This window comes from Zootermopsis nevadensis, unplaced genomic scaffold (genome assembly GCF_977971745.1).
Source record: "Zootermopsis nevadensis isolate Lab colony 2312 unplaced genomic scaffold, Znev_1.0 Znev_ptg000010l, whole genome shotgun sequence".
Taxonomy (NCBI): domain Eukaryota; kingdom Metazoa; phylum Arthropoda; class Insecta; order Blattodea; family Termopsidae; genus Zootermopsis; species Zootermopsis nevadensis.
The window spans coordinates 11,081,544-11,094,068 of NW_028259142.1; the positions used below are offsets into that span (position 1 = coordinate 11,081,544).

At 37.7% G+C, this 12,525-nt stretch overlaps 1 long non-coding RNA gene across 1 annotated transcript in view; it reads left to right on the forward strand.

Moving 5' to 3' along the window:
• Positions 1-11,895, forward strand: part of LOC110828484 (uncharacterized) — a 321,029-nt gene extending 309,134 nt beyond the window's left edge. Inside the window, exon 4 of the long non-coding RNA XR_015534542.1 lies at positions 11,597-11,895. This is a non-coding gene — a long non-coding RNA (uncharacterized LOC110828484). The remainder of the gene's footprint in view (positions 1-11,596) is intronic.
• The last annotated feature ends 630 nt before the right edge of the window (positions 11,896-12,525 follow it).

Sequence of the window (12,525 nt, forward strand, 5' to 3'; positions counted from 1 at the left end):
TATTTAATGACGATCTAAAACATATCAGGTTATCTTGGCGTTTTAGGAGGGGTACAAAGAAACAGATACCAAAATTTAAGACGTTGCCTTGAAACATTTCTGTCACAGACAACTGCAAAAATCACAGATAAAATCAAGTGGATGAATTTATTTCCTGAGCCAGAATGTGTCATGAGCATAAGATGAACATTATCTGTGCTACGAGGTCTAGGCCCGAGTGTAAGTTCCCGGCCCGTGCAGACATCGATTCCACCTTGAAACGCTTGAAACATGAATGGCTAGATGCCGTAACACAGAGCACAATGCAGCCTTTGGTTCTACTTCCAGGTGGTGGGATATTTATCGTTATTCCTTTCAAGTAGGAAATTCCCTTTTTTGCGACGACACAGGAAACAATTCTATAGCAAATAAAACAACACGTGACCGTTACAAAGAACGACTTAATACTGTTGAGGAAATAATCCCTGTACTTACAGTGGGAATCATATGAACGCTATAAATACAAAATATTTATTGTTTGTTAAAGGAGGTGATACTGGCCTGTAAATGGTAAATATGTGGAAAACTTCCTCAAATCTGTAGAAAAAAATTCCTGTGAGCCAAACCATGAGTTTTCAGAAGTGGATGGAAAGAGTAGAGTAGGTCTGAGGGATGCAGCGACTTAGTTCTTGCGACAGTTTGAGTGCCTTCTGTGGTTAACATCGCTGACATAAATATTCTAGTGTTGACCTGAAACCGCGGTGTCTTCTCCGTGGGGAAAGTTTGCCACTCTCCTATCCAAGATTGAATTAAAACTTAATTTGACAAAGAGCCAAAAATGTTTTTGTTCCTAAACTCCGGTTTTATTATATTGTACGACTTGGTGAATATTGTGGTTTTGTTAACAAAATTGTCGTTTATTCTTCTGCCGTTTAGTTACTCAAATAAGATAGTTCAGTGATACCGTGATTGATGAATAATGAAATTGACAGGAATTGGTCGTGGTCTAATTTAATATATTATTTATAATTTAGGAAATAATGAAGGACCTCTTTCCTGGCCAAAATTTTAACTTGGTGCCTCCGGAATGCGAAGCAGAAATGCTAACCACTCGACAGTGATGATCGGTAATTTTGAACGAAGAGCTAGTTTTTCTAACGTTTTATGACAGTAGTTTAGTATTGTTACGTAAATATGTGCCTTGGACGTTAGTTAAAAACTTAGGGTATACGACGTTATCGAGAATCGCTTTTCTTGAAATGGGTAACTACTGATACCTCTTCATTAACGACAATTTTTCTTATTTATTGTTCTTGTGTACTATAACAGGGCAATACGATAAACTGATAAAGTGTAAGTCTTCTAGATGGGAGGATGTTACAATGGAATTTAAAGAAATTCGATAGTCGTCTATGGACTACACTTATCAGGCTGAGGTCTGGGGACACTGGAGGGTTTTGGTTAATACGACAATGGGCCTTCGCCTATTTAGATAGCGGTAAATTCCTGTGATATAAAAATGAAAGCAGAAGCAAGTCTACCCCCGTATAATATTGTCTCCCACCCTTCTGTGTGATACTCGAGTCAGGGTCACCATTTTTGCTAGGACGTTGCTTACGCCATTTTCTTAAAACCTGTGCAGTGCCAACATGATATATTCATAAGTAGTATGTGTGTTTATTCGCATCGAAGCGTTTGCTCTAATTTCTAAAGAATTTAGCTGTGCGTATCCTGACAGGGAAGTACCCACAAAGACAAAAATACACAGACACGTCACAAAATTTCGGCACACACGAACCGTTTACCTTTGATAAATGCTTATCGAGCAATGAAACATTTGAAATTACAGTAGTACCAATTTTAAGCTGTGCATCAGCTGAATCAATGAGACACGACTGCAAGAATCCAATATTGCTATTAGTTTTATTTTTTTTTTCGTTAAGGGGTTCACTTGTGGTAGTATAGGTCGCGCGAGTGGTCGTGACACCTAAATGCGCGATGTGTAAGCCGAGAGAGGGGAGTTCAGTAGTAGTGGGGGTCGCACAGCCTCAGCTGCGGTGACTTACCGAACTAAACACAGCTAGAGCTACAAACCAACTGAAGCTGACATCCCTCTAGCGCGTGCTTAGGACGGGTCCATCTCACACGACCGAAACCAGTCCTTTGAGCTAGTGCCAGCGGTTATCACTCGGCCTCTAATGGTTTAATTTTAAATTGCAGCATCCTGTGCTAGCTTTGGTCCTGTTCTATGAAGTTAGTTGGGGTATCATATTATCAGGTTATGAACTTTAAAGTTCCATAACAACCAGACGACAGAACGTCACGGTTCAGAATGTGGCACCCCTTTTTCTTAGTTGGGGGAGCTCAGAGATGGACTGGCTGGACAGGAATTTTCATAGCTTCCGGTAATCAATGTGAGCGATTTCTGGAAAGCTACTTAACGTTTCCATCGAGACATACAAACATGTCGAGCCATAGAAAACGCGGGAAGAAATGAGAAAAACTTACGACTTTTATTTTAAATCTCCAGACAAGAAATCACTTGGAAGACGTAAACGCAGGACCGCTGTTTTAAACTGCTTGAGATTAAGCACTAGCGATGGGGTTTGGTAGAGGCCGTGATAATTATATGTGTACCATATCAGTAGTTATGCGTAATTTGTTAACCAGCTGAGCAACTATCGAGTCCTCAGGCATGCTCTGTACCATGGAGTTACAGCAACATTCAACTATAATATTCTCGACTAAAGTCGGTACTCTCGCGGAGTTCATTAAGAAGCTTGATCTTCAGAACTTCCGTGTACATTAAAGGGAAAGTTCTGAAGGTCAATCTTGTGTGTAGGAACTTAAAATACGTCATGTCTCTATCGGAGTTAATTACTTTTGAAGTAAGGATTTTGGGGGAAATTTGTAAGAAATATTGGAAGTTTTTTGCAGGAAACATGTAAACTGTAGGAAGGACAGAGTTTAATTCGACAAAGGAAATACCACTGAATACAATTTTGGAAGTTAAGTGTTAAACTGAAAATATGTTGAATTAAAAGAGCAAACCTGTTACGGGTGGAAAAGCAAAGGATTGGAAGAACATAGAAAGACTAACGTAATAGAGCAAAGAAAAGTCTTGGATACAAATCAACAAAAAGGAAAAGAATTGTATAAAAATCTTACATTAAGAACTTTCAGCTGTCACAGATAAAGAAGGATCAGGCCTACAAAGCATAATACCGAAGTAAAAATGTGGAAGATTATATTAATTACATAAAGGTGCGAGCAAAGTATAAAAATTATCATTGATCATAAGAAGACAAAATTGGGACAAGTTTGTTAAATTCCTGAAAATGTACATCACTGGAACACAAAGAATTCTATTCAAAATACTAAAAAACATAAAAGTAAAAGAAAATTACATTTTACGAATGAATTTAATAGTAGATGAAACGTAGAAGCATTTTGTTTCACTCTTTAATACAGGAACAAAAAAGAAATTAATTATGGACGGAAATTCCGATGATCAAACAGGTGAAAATACAGAAGAATTAAGTCCAGGGAAAATAAGTTCAGAAGAATTGAAAGAAGTTTTATTAAACGCAAAAACAGGAAGGTTGTAGGTCTGGGTAACATAAATGGACAACTATTTAAATTTGGAGGAAATGTAGTAAAATAAATTCTATTAATATTACCCAGCATCATATAGGGAGTTACACAAATAAAAACAGATTTAAAAGTTAACACGGTAATCAGCATAGACTACATAAGAAAGGAAAAGAAATATTGTGCTAATTATCAACTACATCTGAACTGTACGCAAACTTATTGAAGAACAAACTGAACAAATAGATTGAAGACTCTTTTAGAGAACGAAAGGCTTTTCATGTACAGCATTTACACTCCAGCAAGTAATGGGAGAGGATAAAAATGAAACCTAATAACATATTTACTATTTATACATACTGTAATGCATACTATACGCTTAATCGAAATATAGTTTTTTACATTACAAGGAAATTATTTTACACCGACCCAGTTTTACAGACAATAAAGAAGATTCATATTAATACAGAAATGTTCATTATATGAGAAGTAAAAGTTTAAGGATCTGTCGAAACAAACAAATGAGCAAGACAGGGATATCAGTACGATATTTAATTTTTTTATCAGTAAGGTTGTGCAGGAATAGAAGAAAAGCATTATGCTATCTACTATACAGTCTTTAAATATGATTTATATGCAAATTACCAGATCTTGAAGTCCAAATTAGGATACTGAGTACGGATATCAGCACACCAATTAATTAAAGTTGGGAAGAAATGTAATTTAAAAATGTTAACATCAGCAACGCAATATTAGTTTGTGGCAAAGATATCAGAAGCTTAAAATTATGATAGATGGAGAAATCATTAAACAAGTTACAGATTGTAAATAGGCCTACGTAGGAAAATGATTTCAGAATTTATAAACTATATAGACTGTAAACTGCAAACAACGCCAGTATAATTATAATCTCATGAAAAAGCAAAGAACACACACAAACAGAGGATGTATGTGAACGAGGAAAAAAAAAATATTTTGACCTTAGAGTGATTAGGTGTCAAGAGGACGGAGAAAGTTGCAACGTGAAGAGGTTTATTTTAGGATGACAAATCAAATCCAGCACAAATAGGGAAGCTGAGAAATGTGTACAAAATTTTGGTTGGAAAGTCTGATGGAAAGATACCACTCGAAGACCTAGGTATAGACGAAAGAATAATACAAAACAAATATTAGGGAAACAGGTTGCAGGTATGAAATAAATTAATCTGGCTTAGGATTGCGACTGGCGTGCTTTTGTGAACATGGTAATGAATTTCGGTTCTCATCAAAAGTGAGGAATTTCTAAAGTAGTTGAGCGACTGTCAGCTTAAAAAGAAATACTCTATTTCATAGAGTTAGTTTCTATACAAAAACACAATCCCTCAAAGTACGATCCTCGTAGAAGCATACAAAACGAGTTTCGGTGCATGACGAAGCTGTAGAACGAGTGAATGTTTGCTTATTAAACCACTGTTTCGACGTTTTTCGTTGTATGTTATGCAAAACATTTATACATTACACCAATCTAAAAATTAAAAAGCCTGGAATTCTTCTTTTAGAGAGTTCAGTTATTTATCTATTACGTAATTTTTGAAATGTTTATAACCTACAATGTTGAATATCCAAACAAAATATCGTAATAATGTCCATACGCCATTGTCTGAAAGCTTCAGTATAACGTCGGTTTACTTGTTGATTTCTGCACCATAGTTTTAGGTTCTGGGTTAAATTATCCATATATTGAATGTCTAAGTGACGTCTTTTGTGTTGTTCTGCGTCCGGTAATCAGTTTAGCTGGTCATTGTACTGTTCGTAAGGGCTTCTGGCAGGCAGCTCGGTCTGCCCATTGTTGTAGATGAAACCTGTGTAAGACAGACATGTACTGGGCTCGTGCACATGATTTAATACGAAACATTCATTAGCATAGACCTAAACCCAGTGCGATCCTTGCCTTAACCCTCCATGCACACATATCAGCAGCAAATGCATCAAGACACTGTAGCATGATTACTTATATACCACAGATACTAACAAGGTCTGTTTGAAACATCGTTGGTGAGTGATTGGAAATCATTATTATTCGGCAGATCCCGGGGTTCTATTGTAGGTCAGGAATCCGGCTTGAGTCAGTTATTTCGTGATTTTCATCAGTATGAACACGTAAAGGAGATGTAGGGACAGTAGGCCGATGTTAAAATATGGCTTAACCTCTAACTTTCTTATACATTTTGTTATTCACAGTTTTACCCCCATTCGATGCTATTATAATGAATCTAGTTTATCAAGTATCGTTACGTAACTTAAGAAGAAAATAAACGAAACTGTATCCAGTAAGTTTGGGGTAGGTTTCTCACCACCACATTTCTATCTGCTGTGTCTTTATACCAATGGTAAAATATAAAATAGTTGCGTAGACTGATGACGGAAACACGGGCTAAAGTAAACATATCTAGATAAGCCAATAAGCGCTTTAATAAATTACTTTGTTGTGTGGACGGTTCAATATAATCTAAAGAAAATGGATTTGGAGGATGAGATTGAATCTCAGTGAGATAGGCTGTAACGATAGAACGTGAATGGAATTAGAGCAGACTCGTTTACAGTGGCGAGCTGTGGTACTAGCAGTGTCGAAACGTCGGATTCTACCCAACGGTCTCAACTATAGCAGCAAACTATAAAAATTACCATAGTAGCTCATATGAAAATAATGTGTAAAAGCGACGACTTTGAATGTATACGCACACTGAAAATGTACCACTCGCATATTACTTCGCGTTGTTTTGTATTTGATTAACGTTAGTTAACTTTGATCATTCGTTGCCGAAATAGCTTTTTCCGCCACTTTGCACTCACAGATATTTTAATCGCGGTATTTTTTTGCTTGCAAAACAACCCAAACGTTTTATTTAATATTCTGAGAGAGGCAACGGAAATAGAAGTTCATTGTTTTTGTGTTTTAAAATAAAACCTCAACTCCCTTCTCCGTACTGTTTGCTGCGATTTGTACTGAATTAATGTTTGCATTTATGAGCGAACATAGAGACCCAAATGAGTACTTTTAATTTTTTTTAATATTCTATCTGTATCCCCCCCCCCCCCCCCCCCCCAACCATTCCTCTTTTCCAACCAGTCTGCATTTCATACATCGCTCAGTATTCTGTTTCCGACTCTCCGAACATTTATCGACCAAGTTTAGCAAATCCTGCTTATTTATTTCAGAGTTCGGAAGTTTTTAAGATATTATACATATATTTCACCTCAGGTGGTTGAATGTTTATTCTGAATCTTGCTAAAAAGACACGGTTGTTTTTAAACTCTTAAATCAAAATATAGAAACTAGTTTCTGTATAAGAAAGAATCTCAGGTAACTTCTATACAAGGATATATGGTGGAATCTATAGATTTTTCAGTGGACCAATTAAGTATTTTTAAAACCACCCATTAACTGCATGGTAGAATGTGTTTGTAGAAAAATATTTGTGGTATTCAGTTTGTCATGTAATTAACACATTTTATGGAACCCGAAATTTCATTACCAAATTCTCTTTAGAAATGAAGCCAGTTAAATCCAAGCACCTCCTTTCTTCAGGTTTTCGTCATTCCATTTTTAGGATTGCTTCGAAAGAAAAGTTCCACAACGACTTTGGAATAGCAGAAAGTATGTTTTATGTACTAGTGATGTTTTGGTCTAGTTTATATAATTGTAACAGCCATTTTAGATACGTGTTTAAATTAACTTCTACGTGTATCTTTCTTGTGTTTCCACAGATTTTAATACGAAATACAATGTGTAGATTTAATTACATTTCATTTTGCTGGAAAAATCTTTTCAAGAATTTCTGTGGCTATCTCCCTAGCTTTATTTTAACATCTCACCGAAGGCCAGGTTGAAGGAAAGAGAGGACTAGGAAGAAGACTGATACAGCTAACCGACAATCTTAAACAAGGAAAGAAAATGACGTTCCAGGAATTAAAACGAGAAGCCGAGAATAGGGACAACTGGAGAGCTCTTTTTGGGCAGAGCAATGGACCTGTCGTAAGACAGAACACTCAATAATAATAATAATAATGCGAGCACTATTCAAAGGCGGATATATTTCTTTTCACACACTTCCTGTGAACCGATAAGTAACCAGTCCGTTTGTTTTATCCTTCGTTACTGCCATGTCAGGATATATGCATTGCTAAATTCTTCACGAAAAGCAGCAAATGAGTACGATTCAAACTAATGTTTGGAATGGACACGTTCTGCTCGTTAGTACACCATGTTTGCACCTGTGTATCTTTAAAGTGTGCAATTTGCTAGCAATTACCATGACCTTGACTGAAGTGTCAATTATGAGGTAGAGGACATGCTTCTGATTTAAAGTTTCTACCTTCGTATGTCACTGTTGTTGGGTTTGCTTAACGTGGGACTCTCTGTACTTCAAGCGATTCTTTCTTCACGTTTTGTAACACAGAATAAAAGCTTTCTTTTATAAGGAGTTATTGACAAAAAATACAGTGATCACAAAATGTTCATTACTCAACGATTGCATGTATGTATGTTAATTTTATTTTGTTCTCTGGCGGAATCCGTTCACATTTCGAAGTCCAAATGATGGCGATTCTGTTGGGGGGGGGGGGGGGTGGTTGCGGGGTACATTCCCCGGATGGAAGCTTGATGACCATTGCTCGATGGGACAACCACAGCACACTCCCTGCTAGAATCCTATTTTATACGTTTCCAGAACGTGGCAGGCAGCTTTATTGTGGCCTCCAAATTTACATCGTATCATGAACTTGCTTCTGCTGCTGTGGTAAATCGATAAAAAGTGCTGGGGGGTTTGAGGTCCCTTTGTGTAACATCACAGTACGTTTGTGTATCATTATGTATGTCTACCTACACCAAGTTTATGTGCGTTAATGTACCGTATTTGACAAGTTTCGAAGGCTCGTGGATCAACAGTGAGCTTGCAGTATTTCGTGGTGACTCAAGTTCGCTCTAAAACGAATTCGTTTCGGATTGTTATTGGGCAGAGTTTCTGAATTTGATTATTCCGTTTATATGAGGGGGCGTTATTTTTATCAGTGTGACATTCGAATGCACCTGCGTGAATATTTCTGGAAAAAAGTAGGAGTAAAAGAAATATACCAGAGTGATAAACTCAGAAAATTACGGCTTACCATCTTGTTTACTTTTATTTATAAAATTAAAAAGGTTTGAATACTCTATTTCTTTCGATTGTGGTGAATAAATTCGATTAATTGATATTTTAGCTTTTTATTGCGGTGAGTAACATGATGGGTGATACTGCACCGTATGGTCTCTTACAAATTGACCGACTTTTCAGAGTAAGCACCTGTAAAACGTCTTTCAATTTCTACAAGACTGCATGGCACAAAATCCCAGAATACATTCATCTTGAAATTAGCTTGATTTTACTTCTCTGATAAAGTAAACTGTAATTAAATCTAAAGGCCTCATTGCTGAATGTTCTTCACAACTTGGACCAAAGTACAGGCGCGCAGGCATGTCTTTGAACACTACTGTACACATAACTGCAGAGTTGAGACAAAGTAATACGTACAAAGCCGTCATTTGTCAACACGCAGATGACGTATTTATAACGGTAGACACAGTCTCCCTCGGGAGGATCATCAAGTGACAATTCCTTACAGGAATAGGATTAAAATTACATAATACTAACATGGCGTGATCCTGGGTTGTGTTGCAGTGTAGAATTGTTGATGGCTATTAACGTATCGCATTCATCCTCAGGGTGAAGTCGACCTTAAATCTTAGTTTAAATTGTGTACTTATAGCCCTTTTTATTTACTCAGGAAGATAGGCTGAGGGCATCACGCCCTCGTAGACATCTTTGTATTTATCCTCGTCTCACGTTTCTCCAAAATAACTGCTCTTGAAATATGATATGAAATTAGTACCAGTAGAGATCGTCTCACTTTGAAGTCTTAAACATTTTTCTACAAAAATTACTAACCCAGCAGCCATTTAGACTTATGGGTATCTGTAACATCAATTAATTTAATAGAGAGTCTTGAAATGTTTGGTAATAGAGATTAAAATTAAATATTTTTTTTAAGATACCTTCTTGTAAATTATAGAACAACACAATTACCGCGCGTATCGATATTTTCTCTTCGATTGATGGCGATAATGGCTGAATGCCTGGAGGCTAAGCGAACAGAATTACGAGGCGCGTCCCAAAAGTAAGTTTCCCACTCGTCCCACAGCTAGCAAACCTTATATTGAGCGAAGCGACTGTGCGTACGTGATAGAGCAATGACGTAGCATGGCGCATGCACTAACGGTACTTCCCGCGTTCTCACAGTAGCATCGTTGCAGCTGTTGAAGATTAAGGTTCTTATTCCAGCTCCCGCCGACTGTGAAGTGCGCTAGGCCGCACACGGCTCGACGGACAGCAAGTCTCCTGCAGGAGTTCAGCTGGGAGGTGTTTATCATTCACCCTACAGCCCGGACCTCACTCCCAGTGATTTCCATCTTTTCCTACACCTCAAGAAATTCCTGTCCGGTCAGCGTCAGCGTTTTGAGAATGACAGAGAGGCGGAGATGGTTGTCACACAGTGGTTCCAATCCCAGGCGGCAGACTTCTACGACACAGGTATTCAAAAGTTGGTCCCACGGTATGACAAATGTCTCAATTCCGGTGGCGAATATGTTGAAAAATAGCTGGACACTTGCTGTATCTGTTGCAATAAATATTTCCACGAAATTGTGTTTTGTTTCTGTAAACGGCCCCAGGGAAACTTACTTTAAGGACGAGCCTCGTATTATGCACAGAGACACATAACATAGGCCTACACATCTGCGTGTTTTATTATATTTTAACAATTACAAACATGGCGGCGTGGGCGGAGTGAACCTTTTGATCAGTAAACTGTAACATTAGTTCATATTACCTGCTAGCCTCACCGTACAGCCTAGTGGCCGAAAATCGCAGTTGACTGATTGCCGTTTCTGCATCATATTCGCGGTGGAGGGTTTGTTGAAGTTCAAATTTCTGCCCGAAGAATTGAGATTTTGTGGTTTTCCTCAGTCCCGCCGTCCCGGTATACGAACTCATATTCCACGATCCCTTCCTTCAAAACTTTTTCCAACTTGTTATTGATTAATAAACCTAAACCTATTGCCAAAGGCCATAAAATCAAAGTTGAGGATTCATCATTAAATAAATCATAAAAAATAGAAATATAGGCTAAGACACATAAAGCAAAGTAAGTTGTCTCGGAGTCCTTGCACTTTTATCTTGTTTTTACTCTCAGATTTCTGAAAATAATATGTCAAACAAGTACAAATTTTGTATTATAATTGTTAGGTTATTGTCGTCATAATTGCAGATAATTTTTATCTAATTTTTTTTGAAATATGATATTAGTAATTGTATTTCCTAATTCTGTCCCTGAGAAATTTGTTTCTTCTATTTATTGTCACAGTTGTGGTTGTTGGCTATTTACTTGGAATTTAAATATCTTAAACATGTCTACATATTTGTCCCTTTAGAATTAGTTACTTAAAGACGTAGACAAAAAGCAGTTACGTGACTCTTCTGATGAGATATTATGTTCTGCGGTCCGTTTATTTGTAATTAGGAGCACTTCGTTGGCACTGATTTAAATTTATTGCATATTAAATCTGTTATAGCAATACGAACGTATTGTCGAACTAATTACGTTATAGGTGCAGCACTGTATTTAGTAAAATTATTTATACTTTCTCCATCTTGACGACTGACAAGCCAATTCTGGGAAGTTTGGAGAAAAAGAATAGGAAAGGTCGACGGGGTAGTGTCTAAACTTTTAAGCATCTCCACTTCGCACTGAAGCTGGAGACAGTATGTTTCTCCGAAGAGTTCTTACCTACCTACGAGACTACACGACCTCACACCCCAGAGTACCATTATTGTCTTCTCCAACCCCTTAGGAACACAAAATTTTAGCTCAAGATTGGCTAAAGAGACATTAATTATTCATTATTGTGATGTTTCTGTATTTCGTTGACACATTCCTGTTTTAATTAAAATAGGGCAGAAGTACTGGGTGCTCTACATGAAGACCTGTATGCGTTTCTGCGCAGAAAAGCGACCGGGTGAAAAACTCCAGACTACTTTAGTTACTCGGGGAATCCCTGAGTGGGGAATCTCCAGTGATCCGCAGCATAGGTGGAGGATTCTCAGTGATGACGTCATCATCCACTTGGACAGGCGCCAGACGAGTATTAATGCCACCAGATAACTCTGATGCCACTGGCGTCCTCCGGAAACTCCAACGTTTATATTCTGCACGAACTCACCTCAGTTCCTATGCTATGCGTACATTTTTTAGCATGTTAAATACCGTCCGCGTTGGTCTACTGGGTAGTAATGCCATGTGGACATATAATAGGTATCATTACAATCAAGCAGGATATTTTAGCGTAAATACAGAATTCTGTTCTCGTCCAGAGCTGTCTGTTCCGAGATTAAATTATACCTTTTTGTTTACTTGAATCTCTTTATTGTCAGAAAACTGAAGTAGGCAGCCATTTTTACGGATACAGTATTCTATGCGTAGACGACATCATCTCTGTAAACAATGATCTGGGGATAGTGGGTTCAATTTTCGCTTCATGGATCTGGCTGTTGATCTGAAGCTACTTTACCTTGAAGATTCTGTAGTGTCATGAAAGGCTGAGTCAGTGGACTCCACCCTCCGCCCTATATGTAGGTGATCATAACTTATTTCATTCTTTACGTTTTATTATCTTTGATATCCCGCTGTAAAAGAAGAGAGCTGTTGTTTGCTTCTTTCGGCCAGACAAATGCAGTAGGGATGTGTGTATGTGGGTGTGTTGGTTACACTTTTCTTCCAGAATGTTCGCTGCATAGTGCTGTATCACCCAGCCACGCCTAGATTCAGATTCGTGAAATGCCATGTAATGTACACCAGTCTTTGAAAAGTTACAAGCGAAGAGAA